This window comes from Grammomys surdaster, unplaced genomic scaffold, assembly GCF_004785775.1.
Source record: "Grammomys surdaster isolate TR1022 unplaced genomic scaffold, NIH_TR_1.0 126036, whole genome shotgun sequence".
In the NCBI taxonomy this organism is placed as follows: Eukaryota; Metazoa; Chordata; class Mammalia; order Rodentia; family Muridae; genus Grammomys; species Grammomys surdaster.
In genome coordinates, this window is record NW_021620849.1 from 3,198,907 (window position 1) to 3,215,186 (window position 16,280).

Here is a 16,280-nt window from a genome sequence, read left to right on the forward strand (position 1 = left end):
ATGAGTGAATGTATTTTAATTGTATATCCCTACAAAATAATTTAGTGCATAAAAGGAATGAATTTAAGAAGAGAGCTGAGCCTGGCGGTGGTGGCGCACACCTTTAACCCCAGCACTTGGGAGGCAGAGGCAGGCGGATTTCTGAGTTCGAGGCCAGCCTGGTCTACATAGTGAGTTCCAGGATAGCCAGGGCTACACAGAGAAACCCTGTCTCAAAGAGAGAGAGAGAGAGAGAGAGAGCTGAGCTGGCCACAAGGTGTTAAAATCTTTGACATAAACAACATATGAAAACAACCAGAATTATACCAGAACAATTACATACACACGTGACACAACTATGTGAAACTAGGACACCTAGTTCAGGGGAAAAAAAGTTAGAAAGCTTATCTCTCTTTCTTTAGGACGTGAGTAAGGCTTAGTAACTCAGAAGATCAAAAGGTGAAGTTTCTCCAAGAGACTTAAGGTAATTCCCCCTCTCTCTTTCTAAACAGCAGAGGAAAGAAGAGGTTTTTGTTTGTCTTTATCTTTTTGAGAGAGGCAGAAGTGTTCTTCCCTTCCATCCTGTGGGTGCAGGTTTGGTGGCATGTGCCCATACACACTGAGCAATCTTAACAGCGCCTCGTTTTCCTTTTGAGTCTGTGCACATGCATGCTCAGTATGTCTGCACATGCGCATGGAGACCTAAGGTTGGAGCTGGGCATTTCCCCCATCTCTTCTCCGTATCTTTTGAAGCAGGGTTTCTTGAGACCCCGAGCTCCCCAACACTGCTAATATCCTGCGGCTTATTCCTAGACCTGCCATTCTCTACTCCTGGGCCAGATGCAGGAACACTTGGCATTTGTGGGTAACATTTTTGTAAAACCTGATTCCCCCACTCCTGTGTTCCGGCCTATATAAACAATCTACAGACACACTTGTCTCTCCATCTGACTATGAGACTTTGAAGGAATGGATTCCAAGGATAATAGAGTTTCCCAGGAGTCTCATGTTGGGAGAAGGAAAGGTGCTAGCTAGCCAGAGAAACTTGCCTTCCTGAAAGAGATTTCAAACAACTCTGGCAACTTGTCAGACTACCTTACAGAACCGGACTAAAACCCAGATGAAGATGAGTCACTGGTGGGTGTAGCTGTAACTGTATCTTTTTTTTTTCTCTTTCTTTCTTTCTTTTTCTTTTTTTTTTTTTTTTTTGAGACATGTTTCTTTGTGCAGTTCTGGCTATCCTGGAGCTCACTCTGTAGAGCAGGCTGGCCTTTAACTCAGAGATCTACCTGCCTCTGACTTCCAAGTACTGGGATTAAAGGTATGGGTTATTGCCCAGCCTATATTATATACTTTAATACATTGTGGCCATTTCAGTTCTTTTTAAAATTCATTTCTTTTATGTTTTAAAGTTAATTTTTTGGCATGCCCAATTAAAATGCATATACAGATTCAAATTTAAATATTGTGATCCTAATTAAGGCCTGATAAATTCTTGCTCTTCTATAAATTCGAGTCTTCAAAACATCTTAAAACCTATTAAAATGATATTAAATATTTCATAAACATTTAATGTTATATACTACATACACATAGATGTTTATACTTTTTTTTTGTTTTTGTTTTTGTTTTTTCGAGATAGGCTTTCTCTGTGTAGCCCTGGCTGTCCTGGAACTCACTCTGCAGACCAAGCTGGCCTTGAACTCAGAAATCCGCCTGCCTCTGCCTCCCAAGTGCTGGGATTAAAGCCGTGTGCCACCACTGCCCAGCTGTTTATAAGGATTTCTAAAGCAGATTCTTGTTTATACAGTGGGTAACATAAAATTCAGATTTTTTTCCAATTTTTTTTTATACAGAACTGCTAAATGTAGGGGTTTTTTGTTTTAGTAAGGTTAGACTATATGCAAATTAATAGACACATGTTTCCTTTTCATAGTGAGTGAATGAGAAACAGAAATAAAAAGGAAAGGACATGACTACTAGATATGGTGGAAGAGAAAGTTTATTGTAGATAACAGGGAGAACATAGTCATTGTCAGAGACAACTGCGAGAGTCCAGAGTGGACAGGACCTGGAGCCCTGTGAGGAGAGAAGTGAAGGGAAGAGAGAGAGAACCTCACGCAGCATCCAGGAAGCATACACGTGCAGGTAACCAAAACGGCTTGGTTATATAGGAAGAGCAGTCACCCCCTGGCTGGAGCGTTCTGGACAGAGGGTGGGGTACGCCAGCCAGGAGAGCCCTGGAACAAGTAGGGGCTGAGGAATTGCAGGGAGAACCTGGGGGTCAGCTCTGCCTTGATGTTAAACAGGCATCTCAGCCGTTTGACTGGGGTCTGAGACTTAACAATGAGGATTATAGAAAATATAATCCCAACAAATAATAAAATTGAAACTCTTCGTTTACTAAAAAAAAAAGTCTTCCGTGTGATTGTGTATTTGAACTGTCTGCCTACGCATGGTCAAACTTTATTCTAACATGACGTACTTATTGCCTGGTCGGCTTGTGAGCAATCGCTCATAGAACTAAGGTTCTCAGCCCCAATTCCATCTTGCTCATAGTAAAACTAAAAACTTTAAGCCGGGCGGTGGTGGCGCACGCCTTTAATCCCAGCACTTGGGAAGCAGAGGCAGGCGGATTTCTGAGTTCGAGGCCAGCCTGGTCTACAGAGTGAGTTCCAGGACAGCCAGGGTTACACAGAGAAACCTTGTCTCGAAGCAAAACAAAACAAAAAAACCTAAAAACTTTAAAGAAACAAAGGATGATAAAAGGCAAAATATAATGAATCAATATGGCCTCACAGGTCAAATGAAGAAATGGTTAGCGGTCCTAATTCTTCCTTTGAGACATAAAACCTAAGTTTTTTAATTTAAAAATTTTTTTTTTAAAAAAAATCTGCTTTTAGGGAAAAGATACATAATCACACAATTCTGGTCAAGATGCTCTCTCTGTGATCCTTATCCCAGTTTTACAGCACTGGTCCTTATTGCTTGAGCATATAAATTAAGTAAAAGATGATTACTCTACTGCAGGATGGGTTTTTCCTGCTAGACGATTGCCCTCCCTTGAGATATTAAACTCTTTAATCCATAGATAAAGAGGATGACTCATGTCTGTGCCTTAGATATGCCTTGTTTATGAGTATATATATAAATACAGACATTTTAAGGATTTTAAGGATATTTTTGACCACGATTTCTTTAAAAACAAACAAATAAGATATTTTTCCCCAAGATCTTTACTTTAGCCAGGCCTATTTAAGAGAAAACCCTAAGTATTTTTAATTGTTATTTTGAAAATGTACTTTGAGGTTTACCCAAACAGCATACAGTTTAGAGATCATCCTAATGTGTTGTGCCTTAGTTTTTAATATATTAAATTTTAACATTTTTAAAGTATTCATCTCTATTTTTAGTTAAAATAATAATAATAAAGTCATAAGTGCCAAACTTTATCCTGCCCTACTTGCCTTTTCTACTCTTTTTTTTGTTTTGTTTTCTCTCTCTCTTTCTTTCTTTCTTTCTTTCTTTCTTTCTTTCTTTTTTTTTCGAGACAGGGTTTCTCTGTGTAGCCCTGGCTGTCCTGGAACTCACTCTGTAGACCAGGCTGGCCTCGAACTCAGAAATTCGCCTGCCTCTGCCTCCCGAGTGCTGGGATTAAAGGCATGCGGCTCTTTTCTTACTCTTGATGCCTCATAATCACTAATAAAAAGCAGCTGAACCCTGGGGTCACTTTTGATCCCAGCACTCAGGAGGTAGAGGCAGGCAGATCTCTGAGTTCAAGGCCAGCCTGGTCTACAGAGTGAGTCCCAGGACAGCCAGGACCACGCAGAGATACCCTGTCTTGAAAAGCAAGCAAACAAACAAAAAAAGAGGGGAAAAAGGAAAACTAACAACAACAAAAAAATTCCAAGATCCCTGTGATAATAAGTAACTTTTTTTTTTTTTCCATTTTTTTGAGACAGGGTTTCTCTGTATACCTCTGCCTGTCCTGGGAGTCTGTAGATGAGGCTGGCCTCAAACTCAAAGATCAACCTGCCGCTACCTCCTAAGAGCTTCGGGATTAAAGGCAAGCACCACCACTACCGCTGCCTGGTTAATAACTTAGATTTCTACCAAGTAATAAACTTGGTTGCTAAAACAAGAACTATTAATGTACTTTGCCTATGATTATAACCGTTGGATACTTAAGATATCATGTTTTCTGTGTTTTAGATACAGCCTCCTAAGCCTTCATTTAAAATTACCTCATCAAAATTATATTCTAAATGTATAATAATAAGTGTTTTACGATTAAAGTATGTTGTAAATGACTGTTTAAAAATAAATGTGGTTGTAACTAAGTTAAAAATAATAATAATGATATAGAGGTTATAAAAATGCTTTAAATTGCTGGGCAGTGGTGGCGCACGCTTTTAATCCCAGCACTTGGGAGGCAGAAGCAGGTGGATTTCTGAGTTCGAGGCCAGCCTGGTCTACAGAGTGAGTTCCAGGACAGCCTGGGCTACACAGAGAAACCCTGTCTCGAAAAACCAAAAAAAAAAAAAAAGGTAAAAAAAATGGTTTAAGTTAATTCAATACCCTGAGATAAAACTAATGCTTGATTTTCTACAATATTTCCTTTTTTTTCAAGACAGTGTTCTCTGTGTAGCCCTGGCTGTCCTGGAACTCACTCTGTAGACCAGGCTGGCTTCGAACTCAGAAATCTGCCTGCCTCAGCCTCCCAAGTGCTGGGATTAAAGGCGTGCATTATCACTGCCCAGCTCTACAATATTTTCTTTTTTTTTTTTTTTTTGGTTTTTCGAGACAAGGTTTCTCTGTATAGCCCTGGCTGTCCTGGAACTCACTCTGTAGACCAGGCTGGCCTCGAACTCAGAAATCCGCCTGCCTCTGCCTCCCAAGTGCTGGGATTAAAGGCGTGCGCCACCAACGCCCGGCTACAATATTTTCTTAAAAGCTGATTTATTCTTAATATTCTTTTACTAAATGAACATTAAAACCTGTGATTAAGTATGTTTTCCCATTAGTCAGAGCTTTTACTTTTTAAATAGTCATTTCTGTATACATAGTCAGTTCAGTGAGTCATGCTTACTTAGAATATTCCTACTAAATTACATAATGATTATTAACACTTTTTCTTTTTTCTTTTTTTTTTTTTTTGGCTTTTCGAGACAGGGTTTCTCCGTGTAGCCCTGGCTGTCCTGGAACTCACTCTGTAGACCAGGCTGGCCTCGAACTCAGAAATCTGCCTGCCTCTGCCTCCCAAGTGCTGGGGTTAAAGGTGTGAGCCACCACTGCCCGGCGTTAACACTTGTTCTAATGGACAAATATTTAAATATTTATGAGAAGAAAACAAAACAGTAACAATAATTACCAATAAACTTTGGTTATTTTAGATGTTTTTTGTATCTGTAGTCTTCACTCCATTAGGCTAAGTTTTGTTCTTGGTTCCTGAGATTTACATATAGTCATCTAGGTCACAAGTAAGTGTTAGTCAGATACAGATACAAAGTGTTAAAAACAAAAAGAAGTCAGATCTGGATCATGCTGGCTGATAGATTCTATGATCCATTTCTTTCTCAATGGTCTTTACCAGCTGTTCCTCTCTCCTGAAGACTGCTGTTTGGCTAACAGCTTAGCCTCATCTACAACAGATCCTAGCCACAAGGGAATTTACAATATTTAATATTTAATAATTACTATGTGGTGCCCGCATGCACAAAATTGATGTTTGGCCAGCAGGAAGAACTGTGAATGGAAACTCCTGAAAAGATGCTATGTCTGCAGAGACTGACTGACAGAACTTCAGTCCTGTGGGGAGCCTGGAATGTTGCAGGTGGAGGCTAACTGCATTACCCCAGGGTATAATGGCCATTCCTTGTCCACTTGCCTCAGAACTAACATCCTGTGATGACCAAGTCAGTCAACAGGGTCTCAAAGGAGGGAGTGAGGATTGAAGAAAGAAAAGACAGTTAGACAACATTATATGACCCCAGCTAGTGCTGAAGTGTGTTTATTTTTCTCCAGTCTGCTTTTATAGCATTGTAAGCACATGCAAATAGGGTCAGTTCTAAGTCAAAGACAAAGTAGTCAAGGAACAAACAAGGCAAAAACAAAGGTCCCATGATTACTGTATTCAGGGACTTAACAAGAAGATCAAGATACAAAGAACACAGTCCTCAGCTGTATTCATCTTGAGCCTACTTCCTTGTCCTAGCCCAATGTCAAATTCTTGCCGATATCCTTGAAGTGGCACCAGGAGCTCTGGGTTTCTCTTGCTATGAAGGAAAAGCATGACAATGACAACGCTTATAAAAAAAATTAAGTGGGGCTAGTTTACAGTTTCAGAGGTTTAGTCCATTCTCATCATGACAGGAGGCATGGTGGCAGGCATTTAGACTTGGTACTGGAGAAGGAGCTGAGATCCAAAGGCAGCAGGAAACTGTGTGCTACACTGGGCATTGTTTGAGCATAAGAGACGGAAAAGCAATGACACACTTCCTCCAACAAGGCCACAGGTCTTAATAGTGCCACCCCATATGGGCCAAACATTCAAACACACAAGTCTATGGGGGCCATTCCTGAAGTGGAAACGTTATGGTCCTTTGGAAAGTCAGTTGTGTTGGATGGTGTTTTGCTGCTGAAGGAATGTTTTCCCAAAGTGGACACAGGTGAAAGCCTAAGGCAGACTTATAAAGGAACATTTCACTGAAGCAGACACAGAGAAAGAATGTTCTGCTAAAGCAAACAAGTGGAAGGACACACAATGAAGGATTCTTTGCTAAAGACATGCATGCATTGGTCCACCTTACACTTCCTAGTGAGCTCCATTTGTTGGGATTCCATAGAGAGAAACACACCAAAAAAATTTCTGGTAGTGTGCTCCAGCTTCTTGCCATTTCTGTGGACTCAGGCTGATTGGCAGAGCGATGTCAGCTGAGACAGACTCACGTGCTGAGGCAAGACCCATGGAGGACACGTGATGTTTGGGGGGTATAAATAGAAAGATGGCCATCTTTGCTGACCTTCGCTTCTCTGAGAGAGGCACAGGTGAGAACTCCTGGTCCCTCCTGCTGACTGGAGCCCAGGCTGAGGCCTGGCTGTCTCTGGCCACTGCTGCTGATTCATGTGTGCTATCCTGACTCTACTGGACTGGACTGCTGGTGTATCCGTGAAGTGTTTGCAAGTGGATCGAGCTGCTGCCGCCGATCTGTGAGCTGAATCTGCCGATTTCCAGACATCACAGATGGGCGTTGCTCCAAAGAGCCATTTCTAAACAGGTCCACTTCAGCGTATCTTTTCTTTTCCACTACCTCTGGTGGGTGGTGGGCTACAAGGGAGGTTAAAGCATTTAAGAACCATCATTAATAATAGGATATAAGGGGCTGGAGAGATGGCTCAGCGGTTAAGAGCACTGACTGCTCTTCCAGAGGTCCTGAGTTCAATTCCCAGCGACCACATGGTGGCTCACAACCATCTGTAATGGGATCCGATGCCCTCTTCTGGTGTGTCTGAAGAGATGGGCACTATACTCACATACACAAAATAAATAAATATAAAAAGGAATGATTTAAAATAATAGGATTTGAAAAAAATTAAAGCTACACATTCCTATTCAAACCAGCACACTGGTGTCATTCACCTGAGGCCACTTCCTGAAGCTATCCCAACATTCTGCACAAAGGATCATGGCTAAGGAACCTCTACTCCAGGCCACTCTGCAGCTCCCTTTCTCCTGCTTTCTTCCCTCTCCCCACACCCCTCGTTCAATAGAGTACCTTGGCATATTGCCCTCAAACGCTTAGGCCCTTTGGTAGGTGGAACTAGAGAGATGTGCTCCTGCCTTACTCTGCCCTTTCTCTGCCGGTTTTGGACCCTGGCTGCCCAGAGCCTGTGCTTTCAGTGTCTCGCTGTCTTCCATGGTGACTTCAGTATAGACTTCAGTGTACTTGTTATGTTTCTGGCTCCCAAGCTCATGGGCCCTTCACCTCCTCAGCCCCACAACTTATGCCTCCACCGGACAATCACATCAGAAAATAAGTCCATCTCAGTTTGCTCCATCCTTACTCAGGCTCTCTATCCTCCCAGGGCCGGGGAGGGAGCACTCTGTGCTTGTCACCACCTCTTTCTACTCCTCCCCACCAGCCTGGACTCCCAGGTGTGCTCCTCAGCCTGGCTCCCGCTCAGTAGGCGGGATCTCCCCGATTCACTCTCTAATCAGACTCGGGTTTCTTTCTCCAAGCAGGGGATTCCCCACATCTCCTTCTTCAGCTTCCAGACTGGCTGACATGCTCTGTGCGCTCAGAGAGGCGTGGCCGGCAAAGGCTACTCCTCCTAGTTCCATGCTCGGTCTCTTTCCTCCCAGCTGGCTGGCCTGGGGAGTGAGGAGATTGAGGAACTTGCAAAGGATGTAAACAGCAGGGACTAGTGCCTCAGGCTACCCAGCCCAAGGCGGATTCATGTCTTGCCTCTTCCTCTTTGAGATCTGCCGGATGTCCTAATTTGTACATGAGAGCTTCCGCAGCACTGCATATTTCCTTCGCAAACATTTTGATCTTTAATTTGGAACTTAGTGCACAGTGATTCCTCTGGCTTCACACTGGCTCCTTCAAAAGAAGCTAACGGTGAAGGGACGGTGGGGATCATAGAAGTGGAAAGGCTGTACATTGTTTAACTGGAAACTTGGAAGTGAGTGTAAAAATAATTTTTAAATTTCAAGTTTTCCTTTCCCAGCCTCGGCTCCCAGAATGATGACTCTGAGACTAATTAGTTTTATTAAATGCCTAGGCTGTAAACTTAGGCTCATTCCCTGACTAGGTTTTGTTTTTTGTTTGTTTGTTTTTGTTTTTCGAGACAGGGTTTCTCCGTGTAGCCCTGGCTGTCCTGGATCTCACTCTGTAGACCAGGCTGGTCTCGAACTCAGAAATCTACCTGCCTCTGCCTCCCAAGTGCTGGGATTAAAGGCGTGTGCCACCACTGCCCAGCTAGGTTTTAACTTATTTAACCATTTAATCTATTCTATGTCTACCACTTGGTTACTTACCACTCCTTCAGTACCCACTGGCTTCTTCTTGTCTCCTTAGTGTCTCTCTGAGTTCCTCTACCTGTGCTAGCTTACCTTGTCTCTTCAGTCTGTCTCCCATCTCCTCTCATTTACCTGTGGCACTGTCTTTTATCTCTACTTCCCAGAATCCTCTCTCTTCCTGCCATTGTCCCACCTCCTAATTCCTGCCTCAGATCATTGGTCATTGGCTTTTTTATTGACAGGTGGTACTTGATACTCTATTCAAATGTGCGTGGCTTTCTCTTTTGTGTATCCAGATACACCTGCCTATGCACTCATCCCATGTGAGGCTAGAGGTCGGAGGTGTCAGCATCAGTTGTCATCCTCTAATTGCCCACCTTACTTTTTGAGACAGGGTCTCTCACAGGACCTCACCAACTGGCCAGATTGACTGGGCAGCAGGCCCCAGGGCTCTTTCTGTCCTGCCTCCATGTTGGGGCTGCAGGCATAAGCCCATATCTAGTTTTTCACATGGGTTCTGGATCCCAACTCAGGTTCTCATGCTTGATGGCGAGAATTTGTACTGACTAAGCCATCTGCTCAGTCCCTTCTCTCTGTCCTTCGTTCTCAAAACATGACTGTAGCTATTCATTTTATTCTGTTGGGGGACAGGGTCTCACAAGGCACCTGAAGCTTTTTTTGAAGCTCCGGCTTCTCCCGTCTGAGCTTCTGATATGTTTATGCCCAGGATGAAACTGAATTCTAAGTAGGCAAGAGAAGTGCTTATGAGTATAAAAAAGTAAACACCAGCACAGTGCTAAGGCTCACAACTCCAACACATTGTACTGGTTTTTACTTTATACTGAGGACTTGAGTTTAGTTACCAATATCTACTTAAAATCTGGGTGCAGCTGGGCAGTAGTGGTGCACAACTTTAATCCCAGCTCTTGAGAGGCAGAGGCAGGCAGATCTCTGAGTTCAAGGCCAGCCAGGTCTACAGAGCAGAGTGGGCTCCAGGACAGCCAGGGCTACACAGAGAAACCTGTCTTAGAAAACAAACAAAACAAAACAAATGTCTAGGTGCAACAGACATTTAATTCCAGTGCTGGGGGGCTATATAAGCAGAAGAGGATCCCTGGGGCTTGCTGGCAAGCCTTTAGCCAAATTGGCAAGCTCCAGGTTTAGTGAGAGACCCAGATCAAAAGTTTAAAAACGAAAAGCAATTGAGAAAGACATCTGACTTCTACCTTTGGCGTGCGTGTGGTGTGCGCTCACAGACAGACAGACAGACAGACACACACACAAAATAAGTTATTTCTCCACTGGTGAATTGAGCCAATTTAATTTAGGCTGGAGTATGTAATGGCAAGCTTTTTGGGACACCTCTCTCAGGTGAGTTCACTGGTCCCAAGGAAGGCCAAGGAAGTGGTCATGGGGAGGGAGACAGAGAAGAGAGGGAAGAGAGAGGAAAAGCATGCACATGCAGGGGAGAGAAAATGCAGAGATGGGAAAGAAGAGAGAAAGGGACAGGTGGGGAAGGAGGGGGGTGAGTGGGGAGGGGGAAGGGATAGGGTGGTGGTGGTGGTGGTGGTGGTGAACCAGAACCAAAATGTCTGGATTATATAGGGAAGAACCTCTGGGGGAGGGGAAGCCCAGCCCCTGGGCTGGAAAGTTCAGGGTAGAGAGTGGGGTTTGTCAGGTAGACTGAGGGATGCTGGGAGAACCTGGAGGCCAGATCTGCTTTGGTATGTTAAATATGCACTCTGGCTGTTTATGGTCTGAATCTCAACAACACAAATACATCACACACACACACACACACACACACACTACAAACACACATACATACTACATAAACACACACAGAATCAGGAATTGAGTGTTGCTCAATGGTTAACTGTATGTTTAGCATTTACAATAGCCTAGACTCGTTTGCCTGAACATTCAAAACAGAAACAAATAAACCAAATCAGGATATGGACTTTTATATGTGATATTTATAGACATATAAAAATGTATGTCCCATTTAGCTATGTAGAACTGAAGATGTAGCTGGGCAGTGGTGGTGCACGCCTTTAATCCCAGCACTTGGGAGGCAGAGGCAGGTGGATTTCTGAGTTTGAGGCCAGCCTGGTCTACAGAGTGAGTTCCAGGACAGCCAGGGCTACCCTGTCTCGAAAAACCAAAAAACCAAAAACCAAAACAAACAAACAAAAAAAGAACTGAAGATGTGAAACTGGTGAGTTATATTTCCACTGTTCTACTGGAATGCCAAAAAAAAAAAAAAAAAAAAAAAAACAACCCCCCAGCCCTCCCAGGGAAATGAACAGAATTAGTTGTTGGGGAGGCTGACAAGTTCACTGTCAGGAAAGTAAGGATCAATAACTAAGCTTTTATATGAAGGGACAAAGAAGACAGAGATGCCCAGCACATGGTACTAGCAATCCCTTTAGAGCTGAGTGTAGTGGTGTGTGTTTGTAATTGTAGCACTGGATAGATAAGAAGAGGGTTATAAACTAGAAGCTAGCCTGGGCTACAGAGTAAGACTGCCTCAACTCAAATATAAAATAAGTTGCTTTGGGGCCCACACCTGCAACCCTAGTTCTTGGGAAGTTCAAAAGCTCAAGGTCATCCTTGGCTTCAAATCCTGGTTCCACACCAACCTGGGATACATGAGACCCTGTCTCAGAACGGAAGGGATACATCAGCGTTGAGGGTTGGTGAACTTTTTGTATCTCTTTGGTCCAGTAAAAGAGCCAAATTAATGAAATCCGAATTGTGGATTGAAAACCTCTGGAAAAGAGAGTAGTTTGTTATCTGGACTAGGAAAGGACCCCAGTAAGAACTGGGATCAGAGAGGCCAGTATCTGAAGGACTGGCCGTGTCACCCTGGAGAGAACTTGCAGGGGTGTCAGATAGTGACACCTTGTGGTGACCAAGAGTAATGACAGAAACAGTCCAGTGGTTGGGGGTTAGGGTTTCCTTCAGGAGTGTAAAAAGCCACAGGAATTTCTTGTGCTCTAGGACGTAGGGAACCCTGAAGCGTGGTCAGTGTTAGTAAAGCTAACTGGCTAATTCAGTCTGATCGTTAAGCTGGACACGATGGCTGTATCCGTAATCCCAGCATTAGGGATGCTGAGTAGGACGGATGTAGAAATTTGAAGTTCCCAGCCAGGGATATGGTAGGCCATGCTAGGCTACAAAGTAAGATCCTGTCTCCAAAATCCCAAAGAAAAAACTTTTATATTTTTGGTTGTGAGCCTAGCCTTTAATGGCTGAGCCATCTCTCCAGCCCCCAAACAAAAAACTCAATCCCATCCTTCCCCAAACCCAAACAAGGCAAAGCAAAAACCAACAACAAGGGCTGGAGAGATGGCTCAGTGGGTAAGAGCACTGACTGCTTTTCCAGAGGAGCAGCACATGTGGCTCACAACCATCTATAACTCCAGTTCCAGGAGATCTGACCCAAAGCACTCTTTTGGCCTTCTGGGGTACCAATCATGCATGGGCACACATTCAGGCAAAGCACCCATCACATAAAATTTAATAATAATAATAATAAAATTTAAAAATAAAAGAGAACAATTTTTAATAATTTAAAAAAGAATTCAGATTTTTAAAAAACTACCCCCATGATAAAATGAAGTCAAAACAAAGAAAAAAAAACATATTTTCCAGTCTCTGTCACTAATACAAATCATTATCAGCACTTTCTTTGTGTATATGTACAGTGAACTTATGTGAATGTAGAGGTCAGAGGTCAACCCTGAGACCTGTCACATACTCTTTAGGTCAGGCTGGTTGGCCAGTGTGCTTCACAGATCAGCGTAGAGCTGGGATAGCAGGTGTGTGCCACCACTTTTGGCTTGTTTGTTTGTTTTGTTTTGTTTGAGACAGCGTTTCTCTGTGTAGCCCTGGCTGTCCTGGAACTAGCTCTGTAGACCAGGCTGGCTTAGAAATCACAGAGATCAGCCTGTCTCTGCCTCCTGAGTACTGGAATTAAAAAGGTGTGTGCCACCACCAGCTGGCTTCACTTGTGACCTTTTACGTGGGTGCTGGGGATCAAATTCAGTTCAGCAAGCCCTTTGCCAGTTGAGTCACCTTCCGATCCATACTGTTAACATTTTCTTGAAGATAGAACAGGAAAAATGTATTCCGGGCCCCTAAGACTAGATGTTTGCTGTTTATCTCCTTTGTTGTTCTCACAAGGCGTGTCACATACATGCACACTGTGTTGTACCTTGTTCTTTTTACTGACGAGGAGACCTTCTGTGTGTCAACTTTCTCCTTCTCCTGTTCCTTTGCCTTCTTTTTCTTCCTACTGAACTCAAGGCCTTGAGGTGTGCTCTACCATTAAACTGTACTCAAGGCCTTGAGGTGTGCTCTACCATTAAACTGTACTCCTAGCTCTGCCAAAGCAGGTGGAGGAGATGGCTCACTGGGTGAAGGCCCTGGCCCCAAGCCCAGTGACTGACTGATCCTGGGAGAAGGGGAGGACCAACTTCTGGAAGTTGTCCTCTGACCTCCACAAGTGTGGCATGGATGTACCCTCTCACACTCAGACATTTACACACTAATAATAATAAAGGTTAAAAGAATGGCTGATTAGGTTCAGAGAGTCCAGCTATATCTTTTAAACAGATCTCCATCTAAACCCTTAAACTATTTCTATTTTTTGTTGAAGTACTGCTGTGATAAACACCCATGTGCCTATCTGTATTCTTTGGTTCCACATGTAAGATATACTAACAAGAGAAGGGCCAGATTATCTTCCGATAATCACTGCCACCAGCAACAGTGTGAGCGGGAACTATGTCCTACCCACCCTACTGTACACATCACACTTGACTCATCTTCCTTCTGGGCATGGTGATGTGTGCCTAGGATTGTAGCACTTAGGATGTGGAGGCAGTAGAATCAGGACAAGTCCAGCCTGGGCTACATAGCAGGATCATATCTAAATAAAGAAATAGGACTGAAGGCCGGGCAGTGGTGGTACACACCTTTAATCCCAGCACTTGGGAGGCAGAGACAGGCAGATTTCTGAGTTCGAGGCCAGCCTGGTCTACAGAGTGAGTTCCAGGACAGCCAGGGCTACACAGAGAAAACCTGTCTCGAAAAACTAAAAAAAAAAAAAAGAAAAAAGAGTAATCTTTGAAAAAAAAATCCTGTAAGTCAGGCAGTGGTGGCGCACGCCTTTAATCCCAGCACTTGGGAGGCAGAGGCAGGCGGATTTCTGAGTTCGAGGCCAGTCTGGTCTACAGAGTGAGTTCCAGGACAGCCCAAGCTGCCAGAGAAACCCTGTCTCGAAAAAAAAAAAAAAAAAAGAGTACTCTTTGGCAGCAGACAATTCCCTGAGGAGAGCTCAGCGCTCCGAGCAGGGTGGCTTAGTAAGCTCCAGTTTGCACTGGGGTTTGTGATGAGAACAGCTTATGGTTAGCAAGCGTGTATGGAAACTGCTTTTGTCTGTGACAAGTTCATTATTTTTGCTGAAGGTTACAGGATGTTTTTTTTTTCTTTCCATTTAGCCAGCTATTTTAAGAACACTTTTTTCTTATAAACTAAACAGCGTGTGTGTATATGTGTGTGTGTGTGTCCCCCTCTCTCCCTGTGTGTATTATATTTTCCTTCTTTTTATTTCAATCCTATCTTTATAATTAGTTTTGTAATACCTTAGGGAACATTGTAGATTATGGAGATAAATCCCTTCTGAGATACACCCTGTCCAAACTGTCCCTGGTATCATTCATGCCTCTATGTCTTGGCAAGGATCACCCCACACAGGGACTGCCTCTGAGTCATTCTGTCCAGCCTAGAGCACCCTTGTGCCTTCCCACAAATGTCTTTGAATAGAGAAATTCAGAGTAGGGCGTGGGAACTAGCCAGAGGCTGCAGATCTGCTCTCCTCCTGCCTCTTGGCAGGAAGGGGCTGGAGCAGAGCCTAGCCCCCAGTCTCAGAGAAGCCCTGGCCAGCACAGGACAGCTAAGAGAAAAGCCATCTTCCCCTAAGGAATAACACAAGGGCCTAAGGAACCAAACCTCCTTTCTGTCACACTCAATGAAAACCACAAGTAAAAAGCAAGCAAGCAAGAAAACAAACAAACAAAAACCCATATGACCAATGACTTCGTTAGGGTTTTATTGCTGAAAAGAAATACCATGACCACAGAAACTCTTTTGTTTGTTTGTTTGTTTGTTTGTTTGTTTGTTTTGAGACAGGGTTTCTCTGTGTAGCCCTGGCTGTCCTGGAACTCACTGTGTAGACCAGGCTGGCCTCAAACTCAGAAATCCACCTGCCTCTGCCACCCAAATGCTGGGAGTAAAGGTGTGCACCATCACTGTCCGGCCACAGAAACTCTTAATAAAGGAAAACATTTAACTGGGGCACTGCCTGGCTTATTTTTTAATTTAGTGTGTATGAATGTTTGCCTGAATGTGTGTATGTGTACTACCACACACATGCCTAGTGCCTTTGGAGCCTAGAGAACACTAGGTCTCCTGAAACTAGAATTAAAAACTTGTGAACCCCCAGGCCAGTGCTGGTAACTGAACCTGGTCTTCTAAAAGAGCATCAAGTGCTGAGCCATCTCTCCAGTCCCTTTATATGTGTACATATTTTGGGTTATTTGCTTTGTTTTTATGGACAGTATCTTACTGTGTGTAATCCTGGCTGACCTGGGACTCATGTAGACCACCAGGCTGACCTTGAGCTCACAGAGATCCACATGCTTCTGCCTCCAAAGTGTTGAAATTAGAGGCATGTACCACTATCTTCATAGCCAGCCCCTCTGTCTTTCTGTTTTTGACAAGTGAGTTATAGGATCTGGAAGTGTCTTGGATGGGATTATAATCTGAAAAACTGAACCTGTTAGGATTGCACGAAGGTTTTAGGATATCCCGTTCTACAGCCAAAGAGGTTTTTTGTCAGATTCCTAGAAAATCTAGGGCCAGTGAGTTGGATGGCTAAGCAAGTAAAAGTGCCTACTGACCTGAACCTCAGGGATGGGATTCATATCAGAAGGAGAGATCTAACTCCTGCAAGTTGTCCTCTGACTTCTGCGTTTGCACTGTGGCTTGAATGCATGTGCACCAGCACGCACACACACATATGCACACACACACACATGCACATACATGCAAGAAGATAAATGAATAAAAATGTAATTAATAGAATATTCCTAGGAATTTATCGGTTTACAGCTGGAAAGGAGAAGAAGCCTTAAACAAATGCTATTGTGTTGGAAGTCTTGATTTTCAGCTGGTAAAAAACTTGAACCAGAGTCCTTGGTGAACGGCTCTT